We start from the raw sequence: 16,421 nt of genomic DNA, 5'->3' as shown, positions 1-16,421 counted from the left end.
GTCGCTCCTAACGCTACGTCATCTTCTCATTGAAATCCCTTTGGCTTTGATTTCCGTGGTGGCCACACAGAATTTCACACATTCCGTGCCATCACCCCGTAATGCAGCGTTAATAGATTTTCATCATTTCACAGAATTCTGTGAGACCAGGCTGCCCTAGATCAACAAGCCACATGAGGCATGTCCTGCTCATTTGTGCCTCATATTCTTCTCAGTTCTTCTGTTAACTGTAGTTGAAAAGGGCTATGCAAAGTCGCCAACATGCTCTACTACAATTTCGCTTCCTACTAACCTTAATAGGCCAAAGTCAAGGATTAATCACAAATTGACTGCTGTGAACAAAGTCCTCGGTTTTGGATTTAATTAGAAAGTGTATAATTTCCAATTACTCTAAATGGACATATAGGCCTATTTTCCATCGCCGGGTTGGATCTGCTTCATAGCTGGACTTTCAATGCTGAATTTGATATTAACCATGCTTTATCCTTTGGGCTCGTCCGGGATTTGAACCCGGGACCTCTCGCACCCAAAGCGAGAATCATACCCCTAGACCAACGAGCCACATAAAACAGCATTTTAGCAATTTTTCATCGAGGAAATACAGCTCCGATCAGTCATTGACTTGCAGAGCAATGGTCAAGTAGTTTGGCACTGGATCTTTTTATGGCTCCCCCGCCAGATTAAGGTTTCTGATTACATTGGACAACAGAATAGTTTTGAAGCATAACCTTTTACTAAAAATGAATTTTAAGTCAAAAACGGTTGGGTTTGGTACCTCATTTCTCTTTGACTTTACATTGGCATTGTTTTCCTTGGTGGCCACACAGAATTTTTACACATTCTGTGCCGCAACCACGTAGTGCAGTGTTAACAGATTGTGATCATTTCACGGAATTCCGTAAAATTAACACAACCCCTTTAAGTTAAGGTAAGGCTTGTGGGTGAGCTTACGTTTCCATGACACGCGGGACAACAACGAGACGGTTGGGTTTAGAAAAACAATAAATGGTTGGGTTTAGAAAAGCAATAACGGGACTTGGGTCAACGACTTGAAGGTTGGGTTTAGGAAAATAACAACAGGATGGTTACGGTTGGGCTTAGGAAACGTGACACGATCAACCTCTACTGGGTCTTCTGTTTGACCCGTCCAACACCCCAACCTACCTCCCTTTGCGGATTTTTGGCCTTTCATACTTCTCGTTACCGTAGTCGCTCCTAACGCTACGTCATCTTCTCATTGAAATCCCTTTGGCTTTGATTTCCGTGGTGGCCACACAGAATTTCACACATTCCGTGCCATCACCCCGTAATGCAGCGTTAATAGATTTTCATCATTTCACAGAATTCTGTGAGACCAGGCTGCCCTAGATCAACAAGCCACATGAGGCATGTCCTGCTCATTTGTGCCTCATATTCTTCTCAGTTCTTCTGTTAACTGTAGTTGAAAAGGGCTATGCAAAGTCGCCAACATGCTCTACTACAATTTCGCTTCCTACTAACCTTAATAGGCCAAAGTCAAGGATTAATCACAAATTGACTGCTGTGAACAAAGTCCTCGGTTTTAATTAGAAAGTGTATAATTTCCAATTACTCTAAATGGACATATAGGCCTATTTTCCATCGCCGGGTTGGATCTGCTTCATAGCTGGACTTTCAACGCGTAATTTGATATTAACCATGCTTCATCCTTTGGGCTCGTCCGGGATTTGAACCCGGGACCTCTCGCACCCAAAGCGAGAATCATACCCCTAGACCAACGAGCCACATAAAACAGCATTTTAGCAATTTTTCATCGAGGAAATACAGCTCCGATCAGTCATTGACTTGCAGAGCAATGGTCAAGTAGTTTGGCACTGGATCTTTTTATGGCTCCCCCGCCAGATTAAGGTTTCTGATTACATTGGACAACAGAATAGTTTTGAAGCATAACCTTTTACTAAAAATGAATTTTAAGTCAAAAACGGTTGGGTTTGGTACCTCATTTCTCTTTGACTTTACATTGGCATTGTTTTCCTTGGTGGCCACACAGAATTTTTACACATTCTGTGCCGCAACCACGTAGTGCAGTGTTAACAGATTGTGATCATTTCACGGAATTCCGTAAAATTAACACAACCCCTTTAAGTTAAGGTAAGGCTTGTGGGTGAGCTTACGTTTCCATGACACGCGGGACAACAACGAGACGGTTGGGTTTAGAAAAACAATAAATGGTTGGGTTTAGAAAAGCAATAACGGGACTTGGGTCAACGACTTGAAGGTTGGGTTTAGGAAAATAACAACAGGATGGTTACGGTTGGGCTTAGGAAACGTGACACGATCAACCTCTACTGGGTCTTCTGTTTGACCCGTCCAACACCCCAACCTACCTCCCTTTGCGGATTTTTGGCCTTTCATACTTCTCGTTACCGTAGTCGCTCCTAACGCTACGTCATCTTCTCATTGAAATCCCTTTGGCTTTGATTTCCGTGGTGGCCACACAGAATTTCACACATTCCGTGCCATCACCCCGTAATGCAGCGTTAATAGATTTTCATCATTTCACAGAATTCTGTGAGACCAGGCTGCCCTAGATCAACAAGCCACATGAGGCATGTCCTGCTCATTTGTGCCTCATATTCTTCTCAGTTCTTCTGTTAACTGTAGTTGAAAAGGGCTATGCAAAGTCGCCAACATGCTCTACTACAATTTCGCTTCCTACTAACCTTAATAGGCCAAAGTCAAGGATTAATCACAAATTGACTGCTGTGAACAAAGTCCTCGGTTTTGGATTTAATTAGAAAGTGTATAATTTCCAATTACTCTAAATGGACATATAGGCCTATTTTCCATCGCCGGGTTGGATCTGCTTCATAGCTGGACTTTCAATGCTGAATTTGATATTAACCATGCTTTATCCTTTGGGCTCGTCCGGGATTTGAACCCGGGACCTCTCGCACCCAAAGCGAGAATCATACCCCTAGACCAACGAGCCACATAAAACAGCATTTTAGCAATTTTTCATCGAGGAAATACAGCTCCGATCAGTCATTGACTTGCAGAGCAATGGTCAAGTAGTTTGGCACTGGATCTTTTTATGGCTCCCCCGCCAGATTAAGGTTTCTGATTACATTGGACAACAGAATAGTTTTGAAGCATAACCTTTTACTAAAAATGAATTTTAAGTCAAAAACGGTTGGGTTTGGTACCTCATTTCTCTTTGACTTTACATTGGCATTGTTTTCCTTGGTGGCCACACAGAATTTTTACACATTCTGTGCCGCAACCACGTAGTGCAGTGTTAACAGATTGTGATCATTTCACGGAATTCCGTAAAATTAACACAACCCCTTTAAGTTAAGGTAAGGCTTGTGGGTGAGCTTACGTTTCCATGACACGCGGGACAACAACGAGACGGTTGGGTTTAGAAAAACAATAAATGGTTGGGTTTAGAAAAGCAATAACGGGACTTGGGTCAACGACTTGAAGGTTGGGTTTAGGAAAATAACAACAGGATGGTTACGGTTGGGCTTAGGAAACGTGACACGATCAACCTCTACTGGGTCTTCTGTTTGACCCGTCCAACACCCCAACCTACCTCCCTTTGCGGATTTTTGGCCTTTCATACTTCTCGTTACCGTAGTCGCTCCTAACGCTACGTCATCTTCTCATTGAAATCCCTTTGGCTTTGATTTCCGTGGTGGCCACACAGAATTTCACACATTCCGTGCCATCACCCCGTAATGCAGCGTTAATAGATTTTCATCATTTCACAGAATTCTGTGAGACCAGGCTGCCCTAGATCAACAAGCCACATGAGGCATGTCCTGCTCATTTGTGCCTCATATTCTTCTCAGTTCTTCTGTTAACTGTAGTTGAAAAGGGCTATGCAAAGTCGCCAACATGCTCTACTACAATTTCGCTTCCTACTAACCTTAATAGGCCAAAGTCAAGGATTAATCACAAATTGACTGCTGTGAACAAAGTCCTCGGTTTTAATTAGAAAGTGTATAATTTCCAATTACTCTAAATGGACATATAGGCCTATTTTCCATCGCCGGGTTGGATCTGCTTCATAGCTGGACTTTCAACGCGTAATTTGATATTAACCATGCTTCATCCTTTGGGCTCGTCCGGGATTTGAACCCGGGACCTCTCGCACCCAAAGCGAGAATCATACCCCTAGACCAACGAGCCACATAAAACAGCATTTTAGCAATTTTTCATCGAGGAAATACAGCTCCGATCAGTCATTGACTTGCAGAGCAATGGTCAAGTAGTTTGGCACTGGATCTTTTTATGGCTCCCCCGCCAGATTAAGGTTTCTGATTACATTGGACAACAGAATAGTTTTGAAGCATAACCTTTTACTAAAAATGAATTTTAAGTCAAAAACGGTTGGGTTTGGTACCTCATTTCTCTTTGACTTTACATTGGCATTGTTTTCCTTGGTGGCCACACAGAATTTTTACACATTCTGTGCCGCAACCACGTAGTGCAGTGTTAACAGATTGTGATCATTTCACGGAATTCCGTAAAATTAACACAACCCCTTTAAGTTAAGGTAAGGCTTGTGGGTGAGCTTACGTTTCCATGACACGCGGGACAACAACGAGACGGTTGGGTTTAGAAAAACAATAAATGGTTGGGTTTAGAAAAGCAATAACGGGACTTGGGTCAACGACTTGAAGGTTGGGTTTAGGAAAATAACAACAGGATGGTTACGGTTGGGCTTAGGAAACGTGACACGATCAACCTCTACTGGGTCTTCTGTTTGACCCGTCCAACACCCCAACCTACCTCCCTTTGCGGATTTTTGGCCTTTCATACTTCTCGTTACCGTAGTCGCTCCTAACGCTACGTCATCTTCTCATTGAAATCCCTTTGGCTTTGATTTCCGTGGTGGCCACACAGAATTTCACACATTCCGTGCCATCACCCCGTAATGCAGCGTTAATAGATTTTCATCATTTCACAGAATTCTGTGAGACCAGGCTGCCCTAGATCAACAAGCCACATGAGGCATGTCCTGCTCATTTGTGCCTCATATTCTTCTCAGTTCTTCTGTTAACTATAGTTGAAAAGGGCTATGCAAAGTCGCCAACATGCTCTACTACAATTTCGCTTCCTACTAACCTTAATAGGCCAAAGTCAAGGATTAATCACAAATTGACTGCTGTGAACAAAGTCCTCGGTTTTTGGATTTAATTAGAAAGTGTATAATTTCCAATTACTCTAAATGGACATATAGGCCTATTTTCCATCGCCGGGTTGGATCTGCTTCATAGCTGGACTTTCAATGCTGAATTTGATATTAACCATGCTTTATCCTTTGGGCTCGTCCGGGATTTGGACCCGAGACCTCTCACACCCAAAGCGAGAATCATACCCCTAGACCAACGAGCCACATAAAACAGCGTTTTAGCAATTTTCATCGAGGAAATACAGCTCCGATCAGTCATTGACTTGCAGAGCAATGGTCAAGTAGTTTGGCACTGGATCTTTTTATGGCTCCCCCGCCAGATTAAGGTTTCTGATTACATTGGACAACAGAATAGTTTTGAAGCATAACCTTTTACTAAAAATGAATTTTAAGTCAAAAACGGTTGGGTTTGGTACCTCATTTCTCTTTGACTTTACATTGGCATTGTTTTCCTTGGTGGCCACACAGAATTTTTACACAATCTGTGCCGCAAACACGTAGCGCAGTGTTAACAGATTGTGATCATTTCACGGAATTCCGTAAAATTAACACAACCCCTTTAAGTTAAGGTAAGGCTTGTGGGTGAGCTTACGTTTCCATGACACGCGGGACAACAACGAGACGGTTGGGTTTAGAAAAACAATAAATGGTTGGGTTTAGAAAAGCAATAACGGGACTTGGGTCAACGACTTGAAGGTTGGGTTTAGGAAAATAACAACAGGATGGTTACGGTTGGGCTTAGGAAACGTGACACGATCAACCTCTACTGGGTCTTCTGTTTGACCCGTCCAACACCCCAACCTACCTCCCTTTGCGGATTTTTGGCCTTTCATACTTCTCGTTACCGTAGTCGCTCCTAACGCTACGTCATCTTCTCATTGAAATCCCTTTGGCTTTGATTTCCGTGGTGGCCACACAGAATTTCACACATTCCGTGCCATCACCCCGTAATGCAGCGTTAATAGATTTTCATCATTTCACAGAATTCTGTGAGACCAGGCTGCCCTAGATCAACAAGCCACATGAGGCATGTCCTGCTCATTTGTGCCTCATATTCTTCTCAGTTCTTCTGTTAACTGTAGTTGAAAAGGGCTATGCAAAGTCGCCAACATGCTCTACTACAATTTCGCTTCCTACTAACCTTAATAGGCCAAAGTCAAGGATTAATCACAAATTGACTGCTGTGAACAAAGTCCTCGGTTTTAATTAGAAAGTGTATAATTTCCAATTACTCTAAATGGACATATAGGCCTATTTTCCATCGCCGGGTTGGATCTGCTTCATAGCTGGACTTTCAACGCGTAATTTGATATTAACCATGCTTATCCTTTGGGCTCGTCCGGGATTTGAACCCGGGACCTCTCGCACCCAAAGCGAGAATCATACCCCTAGACCAACGAGCCACATAAAACAGCATTTTAGCAATTTTTCATCGAGGAAATACAGCTCCGATCAGTCATTGACTTGCAGAGCAATGGTCAAGTAGTTTGGCACTGGATCTTTTTATGGCTCCCCCGCCAGATTAAGGTTTCTGATTACATTGGACAACAGAATAGTTTTGAAGCATAACCTTTTACTAAAAATGAATTTTAAGTCAAAAACGGTTGGGTTTGGTACCTCATTTCTCTTTGACTTTACATTGGCATTGTTTTCCTTGGTGGCCACACAGAATTTTTACACATTCTGTGCCGCAACCACGTAGTGCAGTGTTAACAGATTGTGATCATTTCACGGAATTCCGTAAAATTAACACAACCCCTTTAAGTTAAGGTAAGGCTTGTGGGTGAGCTTACGTTTCCATGACACGCGGGACAACAACGAGACGGTTGGGTTTAGAAAAACAATAAATGGTTGGGTTTAGAAAAGCAATAACGGGACTTGGGTCAACGACTTGAAGGTTGGGTTTAGGAAAATAACAACAGGATGGTTACGGTTGGGCTTAGGAAACGTGACACGATCAACCTCTACTGGGTCTTCTGTTTGACCCGTCCAACACCCCAACCTACCTCCCTTTGCGGATTTTTGGCCTTTCATACTTCTCGTTACCGTAGTCGCTCCTAACGCTACGTCATCTTCTCATTGAAATCCCTTTGGCTTTGATTTCCGTGGTGGCCACACAGAATTTCACACATTCCGTGCCATCACCCCGTAATGCAGCGTTAATAGATTTTCATCATTTCACAGAATTCTGTGAGACCAGGCTGCCCTAGATCAACAAGCCACATGAGGCATGTCCTGCTCATTTGTGCCTCATATTCTTCTCAGTTCTTCTGTTAACTGTAGTTGAAAAGGGCTATGCAAAGTCGCCAACATGCTCTACTACAATTTCGCTTCCTACTAACCTTAATAGGCCAAAGTCAAGGATTAATCACAAATTGACTGCTGTGAACAAAGTCCTCGGTTTTAATTAGAAAGTGTATAATTTCCAATTACTCTAAATGGACATATAGGCCTATTTTCCATCGCCGGGTTGGATCTGCTTCATAGCTGGACTTTCAATGCTGAATTTGATATTAACCATGCTTTATCCTTTGGGCTCGTCCGGGATTTGAACCCGGGACCTCTCGCACCCAAAGCGAGAATCATACCCCTAGACCAACGAGCCACATAAAACAGCATTTTAGCAATTTTTCATCGAGGAAATACAGCTCCGATCAGTCATTGACTTGCAGAGCAATGGTCAAGTAGTTTGGCACTGGATCTTTTTATGGCTCCCCCGCCAGATTAAGGTTTCTGATTACATTGGACAACAGAATAGTTTTGAAGCATAACCTTTTACTAAAAATGAATTTTAAGTCAAAAACGGTTGGGTTTGGTACCTCATTTCTCTTTGACTTTACATTGGCATTGTTTTCCTTGGTGGCCACACAGAATTTTTACACATTCTGTGCCGCAACCACGTAGTGCAGTGTTAACAGATTGTGATCATTTCACGGAATTCCGTAAAATTAACACAACCCCTTTAAGTTAAGGTAAGGCTTGTGGGTGAGCTTACGTTTCCATGACACGCGGGACAACAACGAGACGGTTGGGTTTAGAAAAACAATAAATGGTTGGGTTTAGAAAAGCAATAACGGGACTTGGGTCAACGACTTGAAGGTTGGGTTTAGGAAAATAACAACAGGATGGTTACGGTTGGGCTTAGGAAACGTGACACGATCAACCTCTACTGGGTCTTCTGTTTGACCCGTCCAACACCCCAACCTACCTCCCTTTGCGGATTTTTGGCCTTTCATACTTCTCGTTACCGTAGTCGCTCCTAACGCTACGTCATCTTCTCATTGAAATCCCTTTGGCTTTGATTTCCGTGGTGGCCACACAGAATTTCACACATTCCGTGCCATCACCCCGTAATGCAGCGTTAATAGATTTTCATCATTTCACAGAATTCTGTGAGACCAGGCTGCCCTAGATCAACAAGCCACATGAGGCATGTCCTGCTCATTTGTGCCTCATATTCTTCTCAGTTCTTCTGTTAACTGTAGTTGAAAAGGGCTATGCAAAGTCGCCAACATGCTCTACTACAATTTCGCTTCCTACTAACCTTAATAGGCCAAAGTCAAGGATTAATCACAAATTGACTGCTGTGAACAAAGTCCTCGGTTTTAATTAGAAAGTGTATAATTTCCAATTACTCTAAATGGACATATAGGCCTATTTTCCATCGCCGGGTTGGATCTGCTTCATAGCTGGACTTTCAACGCGTAATTTGATATTAACCATGCTTCATCCTTTGGGCTCGTCCGGGATTTGAACCCGGGACCTCTCGCACCCAAAGCGAGAATCATACCCCTAGACCAACGAGCCACATAAAACAGCATTTTAGCAATTTTTCATCGAGGAAATACAGCTCCGATCAGTCATTGACTTGCAGAGCAATGGTCAAGTAGTTTGGCACTGGATCTTTTTATGGCTCCCCGCCAGATTAAGGTTTCTGATTACATTGGACAACAGAATAGTTTTGAAGCATAACCTTTTACTAAAAATGAATTTTAAGTCAAAAACGGTTGGGTTTGGTACCTCATTTCTCTTTGACTTTACATTGGCATTGTTTTCCTTGGTGGCCACACAGAATTTTTACACATTCTGTGCCGCAACCACGTAGTGCAGTGTTAACAGATTGTGATCATTTCACGGAATTCCGTAAAATTAACACAACCCCTTTAAGTTAAGGTAAGGCTTGTGGGTGAGCTTACGTTTCCATGACACGCGGGACAACAACGAGACGGTTGGGTTTAGAAAAACAATAAATGGTTGGGTTTAGAAAAGCAATAACGGGACTTGGGTCAACGACTTGAAGGTTGGGTTTAGGAAAATAACAACAGGATGGTTACGGTTGGGCTTAGGAAACGTGACACGATCAACCTCTACTGGGTCTTCTGTTTGACCCGTCCAACACCCCAACCTACCTCCCTTTGCGGATTTTTGGCCTTTCATACTTCTCGTTACCGTAGTCGCTCCTAACGCTACGTCATCTTCTCATTGAAATCCCTTTGGCTTTGATTTCCGTGGTGGCCACACAGAATTTCACACATTCCGTGCCATCACCCCGTAATGCAGCGTTAATAGATTTTCATCATTTCACAGAATTCTGTGAGACCAGGCTGCCCTAGATCAACAAGCCACATGAGGCATGTCCTGCTCATTTGTGCCTCATATTCTTCTCAGTTCTTCTGTTAACTGTAGTTGAAAAGGGCTATGCAAAGTCGCCAACATGCTCTACTACAATTTCGCTTCCTACTAACCTTAATAGGCCAAAGTCAAGGATTAATCACAAATTGACTGCTGTGAACAAAGTCCTCGGTTTTGGATTTAATTAGAAAGTGTATAATTTCCAATTACTCTAAATGGACATATAGGCCTATTTTCCATCGCCGGGTTGGATCTGCTTCATAGCTGGACTTTCAATGCTGAATTTGATATTAACCATGCTTTATCCTTTGGGCTCGTCCGGGATTTGAACCCGGGACCTCTCGCACCCAAAGCGAGAATCATACCCCTAGACCAACGAGCCACATAAAACAGCATTTTAGCAATTTTTCATCGAGGAAATACAGCTCCGATCAGTCATTGACTTGCAGAGCAATGGTCAAGTAGTTTGGCACTGGATCTTTTTATGGCTCCCCCGCCAGATTAAGGTTTCTGATTACATTGGACAACAGAATAGTTTTGAAGCATAACCTTTTACTAAAAATGAATTTTAAGTCAAAAACGGTTGGGTTTGGTACCTCATTTCTCTTTGACTTTACATTGGCATTGTTTTCCTTGGTGGCCACACAGAATTTTTACACATTCTGTGCCGCAACCACGTAGTGCAGTGTTAACAGATTGTGATCATTTCACGGAATTCCGTAAAATTAACACAACCCCTTTAAGTTAAGGTAAGGCTTGTGGGTGAGCTTACGTTTCCATGACACGCGGGACAACAACGAGACGGTTGGGTTTAGAAAAACAATAAATGGTTGGGTTTAGAAAAGCAATAACGGGACTTGGGTCAACGACTTGAAGGTTGGGTTTAGGAAAATAACAACAGGATGGTTACGGTTGGGCTTAGGAAACGTGACACGATCAACCTCTACTGGGTCTTCTGTTTGACCCGTCCAACACCCCAACCTACCTCCCTTTGCGGATTTTTGGCCTTTCATACTTCTCGTTACCGTAGTCGCTCCTAACGCTACGTCATCTTCTCATTGAAATCCCTTTGGCTTTGATTTCCGTGGTGGCCACACAGAATTTCACACATTCCGTGCCATCACCCCGTAATGCAGCGTTAATAGATTTTCATCATTTCACAGAATTCTGTGAGACCAGGCTGCCCTAGATCAACAAGCCACATGAGGCATGTCCTGCTCATTTGTGCCTCATATTCTTCTCAGTTCTTCTGTTAACTGTAGTTGAAAAGGGCTATGCAAAGTCGCCAACATGCTCTACTACAATTTCGCTTCCTACTAACCTTAATAGGCCAAAGTCAAGGATTAATCACAAATTGACTGCTGTGAACAAAGTCCTCGGTTTTAATTAGAAAGTGTATAATTTCCAATTACTCTAAATGGACATATAGGCCTATTTTCCATCGCCGGGTTGGATCTGCTTCATAGCTGGACTTTCAATGCGAATTTGATATTAACCATGCTTCATCCTTTGGGCTCGTCCGGGATTTGAACCCGGGACCTCTCGCACCCAAAGCGAGAATCATACCCCTAGACCAACGAGCCACATAAAACAGCATTTTAGCAATTTTTCATCGAGGAAATACAGCTCCGATCAGTCATTGACTTGCAGAGCAATGGTCAAGTAGTTTGGCACTGGATCTTTTTATGGCTCCCCGCCAGATTAAGGTTTCTGATTACATTGGACAACAGAATAGTTTTGAAGCATAACCTTTTACTAAAAATGAATTTTAAGTCAAAAACGGTTGGGTTTGGTACCTCATTTCTCTTTGACTTTACATTGGCATTGTTTTCCTTGGTGGCCACACAGAATTTTTACACATTCTGTGCCGCAACCACGTAGTGCAGTGTTAACAGATTGTGATCATTTCACGGAATTCCGTAAAATTAACACAACCCCTTTAAGTTAAGGTAAGGCTTGTGGGTGAGCTTACGTTTCCATGACACGCGGGACAACAACGAGACGGTTGGGTTTAGAAAAACAATAAATGGTTGGGTTTAGAAAAGCAATAACGGGACTTGGGTCAACGACTTGAAGGTTGGGTTTAGGAAAATAACAACAGGATGGTTACGGTTGGGCTTAGGAAACGTGACACGATCAACCTCTACTGGGTCTTCTGTTTGACCCGTCCAACACCCCAACCTACCTCCCTTTGCGGATTTTTGGCCTTTCATACTTCTCGTTACCGTAGTCGCTCCTAACGCTACGTCATCTTCTCATTGAAATCCCTTTGGCTTTGATTTCCGTGGTGGCCACACAGAATTTCACACATTCCGTGCCATCACCCCGTAATGCAGCGTTAATAGATTTTGATCATTTCACAGAATTCTGTGAGACCAGGCTGCCCTAGATCAACAAGCCACATGAGGCATGTCCTGCTCATTTGTGCCTCATATTCTTCTCAGTTCTTCTGTTAACTGTAGTTGAAAAGGGCTATGCAAAGTCGCCAACATGCTCTACTACAATTTCGCTTCCTACTAACCTTAATAGGCCAAAGTCAAGGATTAATCACAAATTGACTGCTGTGAACAAAGTCCTCGGTTTTTGGATTTAATTAGAAAGTGTATAATTTCCAATTACTCTAATGGACATATAGGCCTATTTTCCATCGCCGGGTTGGATCTGCTTCATAGCTGGACTTTCAATGCTGAATTTGATATTAACCATGCTTTATCCTTTGGGCTCGTCCGGGATTTGAACCGGGACCTCTCGCACCCAAAGCGAGAATCATACCCCTAGACCAACGAGCCACATAAAACAGCATTTTAGCAATTTTTCATCGAGGAAATGCAGCTCAGATCAGTCATTGACTTGCAGAGCAATGGTCAAGTAGTTTGGCACTGGATCTTTTATGGCTCCCCCGCCAGATTAAGGTTTCTGATTACATTGGACAACAGAATAGTTTTGAAGCATAACCTTTTACTAAAAATGAATTTTAAGTCAAAAACGGTTGGGTTTGGTACCTCATTTCTCTTTGACTTTACATTGGCATTGTTTTCCTTGGTGGCCACACAGAATTTTTACACATTCTGTGCCGCAACCACGTAGTGCAGTGTTAACAGATTGTGATCATTTCACGGAATTCCGTAAAATTAACACAACCCCTTTAAGTTAAGGTAAGGCTTGTGGGTGAGCTTACGTTTCCATGACACGCGGGACAACAACGAGACGGTTGGGTTTAGAAAAACAATAAATGGTTGGGTTTAGAAAAGCAATAACGGGACTTGGGTCAACGACTTGAAGGTTGGGTTTAGGAAAATAACAACAGGATGGTTACGGTTGGGCTTAGGAAACGTGACACGATCAACCTCTACTGGGTCTTCTGTTTGACCCGTCCAACACCCCAACCTACCTCCCTTTGCGGATTTTTGGCCTTTCATACTTCTCGTTACCGTAGTCGCTCCTAACGCTACGTCATCTTCTCATTGAAATCCCTTTGGCTTTGATTTCCGTGGTGGCCACACAGAATTTCACACATTCCGTGCCATCACCCCGTAATGCAGCGTTAATAGATTTTCATCATTTCACAGAATTCTGTGAGACCAGGCTGCCCTAGATCAACAAGCCACATGAGGCATGTCCTGCTCATTTGTGCCTCATATTCTTCTCAGTTCTTCTGTTAACTGTAGTTGAAAAGGGCTATGCAAAGTCGCCAACATGCTCTACTACAATTTCGCTTCCTACTAACCTTAATAGGCCAAAGTCAAGGATTAATCACAAATTGACTGCTGTGAACAAAGTCCTCGGTTTTAATTAGAAAGTGTATAATTTCCAATTACTCTAATGGACATATAGGCCTATTTTCCATCGCCGGGTTGGATCTGCTTCATAGCTGGACTTTCAACGCGTAATTTGATATTAACCATGCTTCATCCTTTGGGCTCGTCCGGGATTTGAACCGGGACCTCTCGCACCCAAAGCGAGAATCATACCCTAGACCAACGAGCCACATAAAACAGCATTTTAGCAATTTTCATCGAGGAAATACAGCTCCGATCAGTCATTGACTTGCAGAGCAATGGTCAAGTAGTTTGGCACTGGATCTTTTTATGGCTCCCCGCCAGATTAAGGTTTCTGATTACATTGGACAACAGAATAGTTTTGAAGCATAACCTTTTACTAAAAATGAATTTTAAGTCAAAAACGGTTGGGTTTGGTACCTCATTTCTCTTTGACTTTACATTGGCATTGTTTTCCTTGGTGGCCACACAGAATTTTTACACATTCTGTGCCGCAACCACGTAGTGCAGTGTTAACAGATTGTGATCATTTCACGGAATTCCGTAAAATTAACACAACCCCTTTAAGTTAAGGTAAGGCTTGTGGGTGAGCTTACGTTTCCATGACACGCGGGACAACAACGAGACTGTTGGGTTTAGAAAAACAATAAATGGTTGGGTTTAGAAAAACAATAACGGGACTTGGGTCAACGACTTGAAGGTTGGGTTTAGGAAAATAACAACAGGATGGTTACGGTTGGGCTTAGGAAACGTGACACGATCAACCTCTACTGGGTCTTCTGTTTGACCCGTCCAACACCCCAACCTACCTCCCTTTGCGGATTTTTGGCCTTTCATACTTCTCGTTACCGTAGTCGCTCCTAACGCTACGTCATCTTCTCATTGAAATCCCTTTGGCTTTGATTTCCGTGGTGGCCACACAGAATTTCACACATTCCGTGCCATCACCCCGTAATGCAGCGTTAATAGATTTTGATCATTTCACAGAATTCTGTGAGACCAGGCTGCCCTAGATCAACAAGCCACATGAGGCATGTCCTGCTCATTTGTGCCTCATATTCTTCTCAGTTCTTCTGTTAACTATAGTTGAAAAGGGCTATGCAAAGTCGCCAACATGCTCTACTACAATTTCGCTTCCTACTAACCTTAATAGGCCAAAGTCAAGGATTAATCACAAATTGACTGCTGTGAACAAAGTCCTCGGTTTTTGGATTTAATTAGAAAGTGTATAATTTCCAATTACTCTAAATGGACATATAGGCCTATTTTCCATCGCCGGGTTGGATCTGCTTCATAGCTGGACTTTCAATGCTGAATTTGATATTAACCATGCTTTATCCTTTGGGCTCGTCCGGGATTTGGACCCGAGACCTCTCACACCCAAAGCGAGAATCATACCCCTAGACCAACGAGCCACATAAAACAGCGTTTTAGCAATTTTCATCGAGGAAATGCAGCTCAGATCAGTCATTGACTTGCAGAGCAATGGTCAAGTAGTTTGGCACTGGATCTTTTTATGGCTCCCCCGCCAGATTAAGGTTTCTGATTACATTGGACAACAGAATAGTTTTGAAGCATAACCTTTTACTAAAAATGAATTTTAAGTCAAAAACGGTTGGGTTTGGTACCTCATTTCTCTTTGACTTTACATTGGCATTGTTTTCCTTGGTGGCCACACAGAATTTTTACACATTCTGTGCCGCAACCACGTAGTGCAGTGTTAACAGATTGTGATCATTTCACGGAATTCCGTAAAATTAACACAACCCCTTTAAGTTAAGGTAAGGCTTGTGGGTGAGCTTACGTTTCCATGACACGCGGGACAACAACGAGACGGTTGGGTTTAGAAAAACAATAAATGGTTGGGTTTAGAAAAGCAATAACGGGACTTGGGTCAACGACTTGAAGGTTGGGTTTAGGAAAATAACAACAGGATGGTTACGGTTGGGCTTAGGAAACGTGACACGATCAACCTCTACTGGGTCTTCTGTTTGACCCGTCCAACACCCCAACCTACCTCCCTTTGCGGATTTTGGCCTTTCATACTTCTCGTTACCGTAGTCGCTCCTAACGCTACGTCATCTTCTCATTGAAATCCCTTTGGCTTTGATTTCCGTGGTGGCCACACAGAATTTCACATTCCGTGCCATCACCCCGTAATGCAGCGTTAATAGATTGATCATTTCACAGAATTCTGTGAGACCAGGCTGCCCTAGATCAACAAGCCACATGAGGCATGTCCTGCTTTGTGCCTCATATTCTTCTCAGTTCTTCTGTTAACTGTAGTTGAAAAGGGCTATGCAAAGTCGCCAACATGCTCTACTACAATTTCGCTTCCTACTAACCTTAATAGGCCAAAGTCAAGGATTAATCACAAATTGACTGCTGTGAACAAAGTCCGGTTTTTGGATTTAATTAGAAAGTGTATAATTTCCAATTACTCTAAATGGACATATAGGCCTATTTCCATCGCCGGGTTGGATCTGCTTCATAGCTGGACTTTCAATGCTGAATTTGATATTAACCATGCTTATCCTTGGGCTCGTCCGGGATTGTGACCCGGGACCTCTCGCACCCAAAGCGAGAATCATACCCCTAGACCAACGAGCCACATAAAACAGCATTTTAGCAATTTTTCATCGAGGAAATGCAGCTCAGATCAGTCATTGACTTGCAGAGCAATGGTCAAGTAGTGGCACTGGATCTTTTTATGGCTCCCCGCCAGATTAAGGTTTCTGATTACATTGGACAACAGAATAGTTTTGAAGCATAACCTTTTACTAAAATGAATTTTAAGTCAAAAACGGTTGGGTTTGGTACCTCATTTCTCT

General features: G+C 42.8%; 14 non-coding genes across 14 annotated transcripts; all 14 read right to left on the bottom strand.

Annotated features, from left to right (window-relative positions):
- Positions 1 to 489: 489 nt before the first annotated feature.
- trnap-ugg (transfer RNA proline (anticodon UGG)) lies at positions 490 to 561 on the bottom strand. The gene has a single exon. It is a non-coding gene; the product is annotated as a tRNA-Pro (tRNA).
- A 1,130-nt stretch (positions 562 to 1,691) lies between these two features.
- trnap-ugg (transfer RNA proline (anticodon UGG)) lies at positions 1,692 to 1,763 on the bottom strand. Its single transcript has one exon. It is a non-coding gene; the product is annotated as a tRNA-Pro (tRNA).
- Positions 1,764 to 2,899: 1,136 nt separating this feature from the next.
- On the bottom strand, positions 2,900 to 2,971 carry trnap-ugg (transfer RNA proline (anticodon UGG)). Its single transcript has one exon. It is a non-coding gene; the product is annotated as a tRNA-Pro (tRNA).
- Positions 2,972 to 4,101: 1,130 nt separating this feature from the next.
- On the bottom strand, positions 4,102 to 4,173 carry trnap-ugg (transfer RNA proline (anticodon UGG)). The gene has a single exon. It is a non-coding gene; the product is annotated as a tRNA-Pro (tRNA).
- Positions 4,174 to 5,310: 1,137 nt separating this feature from the next.
- Positions 5,311 to 5,382, bottom strand: trnap-ugg (transfer RNA proline (anticodon UGG)). The gene has a single exon. It is a non-coding gene; the product is annotated as a tRNA-Pro (tRNA).
- A 1,128-nt stretch (positions 5,383 to 6,510) lies between these two features.
- trnap-ugg (transfer RNA proline (anticodon UGG)) lies at positions 6,511 to 6,582 on the bottom strand. Its single transcript has one exon. It is a non-coding gene; the product is annotated as a tRNA-Pro (tRNA).
- Positions 6,583 to 7,712: 1,130 nt separating this feature from the next.
- trnap-ugg (transfer RNA proline (anticodon UGG)) lies at positions 7,713 to 7,784 on the bottom strand. The gene has a single exon. It is a non-coding gene; the product is annotated as a tRNA-Pro (tRNA).
- A 1,130-nt stretch (positions 7,785 to 8,914) lies between these two features.
- Positions 8,915 to 8,986, bottom strand: trnap-ugg (transfer RNA proline (anticodon UGG)). Its single transcript has one exon. It is a non-coding gene; the product is annotated as a tRNA-Pro (tRNA).
- A 1,135-nt stretch (positions 8,987 to 10,121) lies between these two features.
- Positions 10,122 to 10,193, bottom strand: trnap-ugg (transfer RNA proline (anticodon UGG)). The gene has a single exon. It is a non-coding gene; the product is annotated as a tRNA-Pro (tRNA).
- Positions 10,194 to 11,322: 1,129 nt separating this feature from the next.
- On the bottom strand, positions 11,323 to 11,394 carry trnap-ugg (transfer RNA proline (anticodon UGG)). The gene has a single exon. It is a non-coding gene; the product is annotated as a tRNA-Pro (tRNA).
- Positions 11,395 to 12,529: 1,135 nt separating this feature from the next.
- Positions 12,530 to 12,600, bottom strand: trnap-ugg (transfer RNA proline (anticodon UGG)). The gene has a single exon. It is a non-coding gene; the product is annotated as a tRNA-Pro (tRNA).
- Positions 12,601 to 13,728: 1,128 nt separating this feature from the next.
- trnap-ugg (transfer RNA proline (anticodon UGG)) lies at positions 13,729 to 13,798 on the bottom strand. Its single transcript has one exon. It is a non-coding gene; the product is annotated as a tRNA-Pro (tRNA).
- A 1,135-nt stretch (positions 13,799 to 14,933) lies between these two features.
- trnap-ugg (transfer RNA proline (anticodon UGG)) lies at positions 14,934 to 15,005 on the bottom strand. The gene has a single exon. It is a non-coding gene; the product is annotated as a tRNA-Pro (tRNA).
- A 1,123-nt stretch (positions 15,006 to 16,128) lies between these two features.
- trnap-ugg (transfer RNA proline (anticodon UGG)) lies at positions 16,129 to 16,200 on the bottom strand. The gene has a single exon. It is a non-coding gene; the product is annotated as a tRNA-Pro (tRNA).
- Positions 16,201 to 16,421: the final 221 nt, after the last annotated feature.

The sequence above is a fragment of the Etheostoma spectabile genome, unplaced genomic scaffold (genome assembly GCF_008692095.1).
Source record: "Etheostoma spectabile isolate EspeVRDwgs_2016 unplaced genomic scaffold, UIUC_Espe_1.0 scaffold00002645, whole genome shotgun sequence".
NCBI lineage: Eukaryota > Metazoa > Chordata > Actinopteri > Perciformes > Percidae > Etheostoma > Etheostoma spectabile.
Note: the sequence above shows the minus strand (reverse complement) of the source record. Positions and strands in the feature narration are given on the sequence as shown.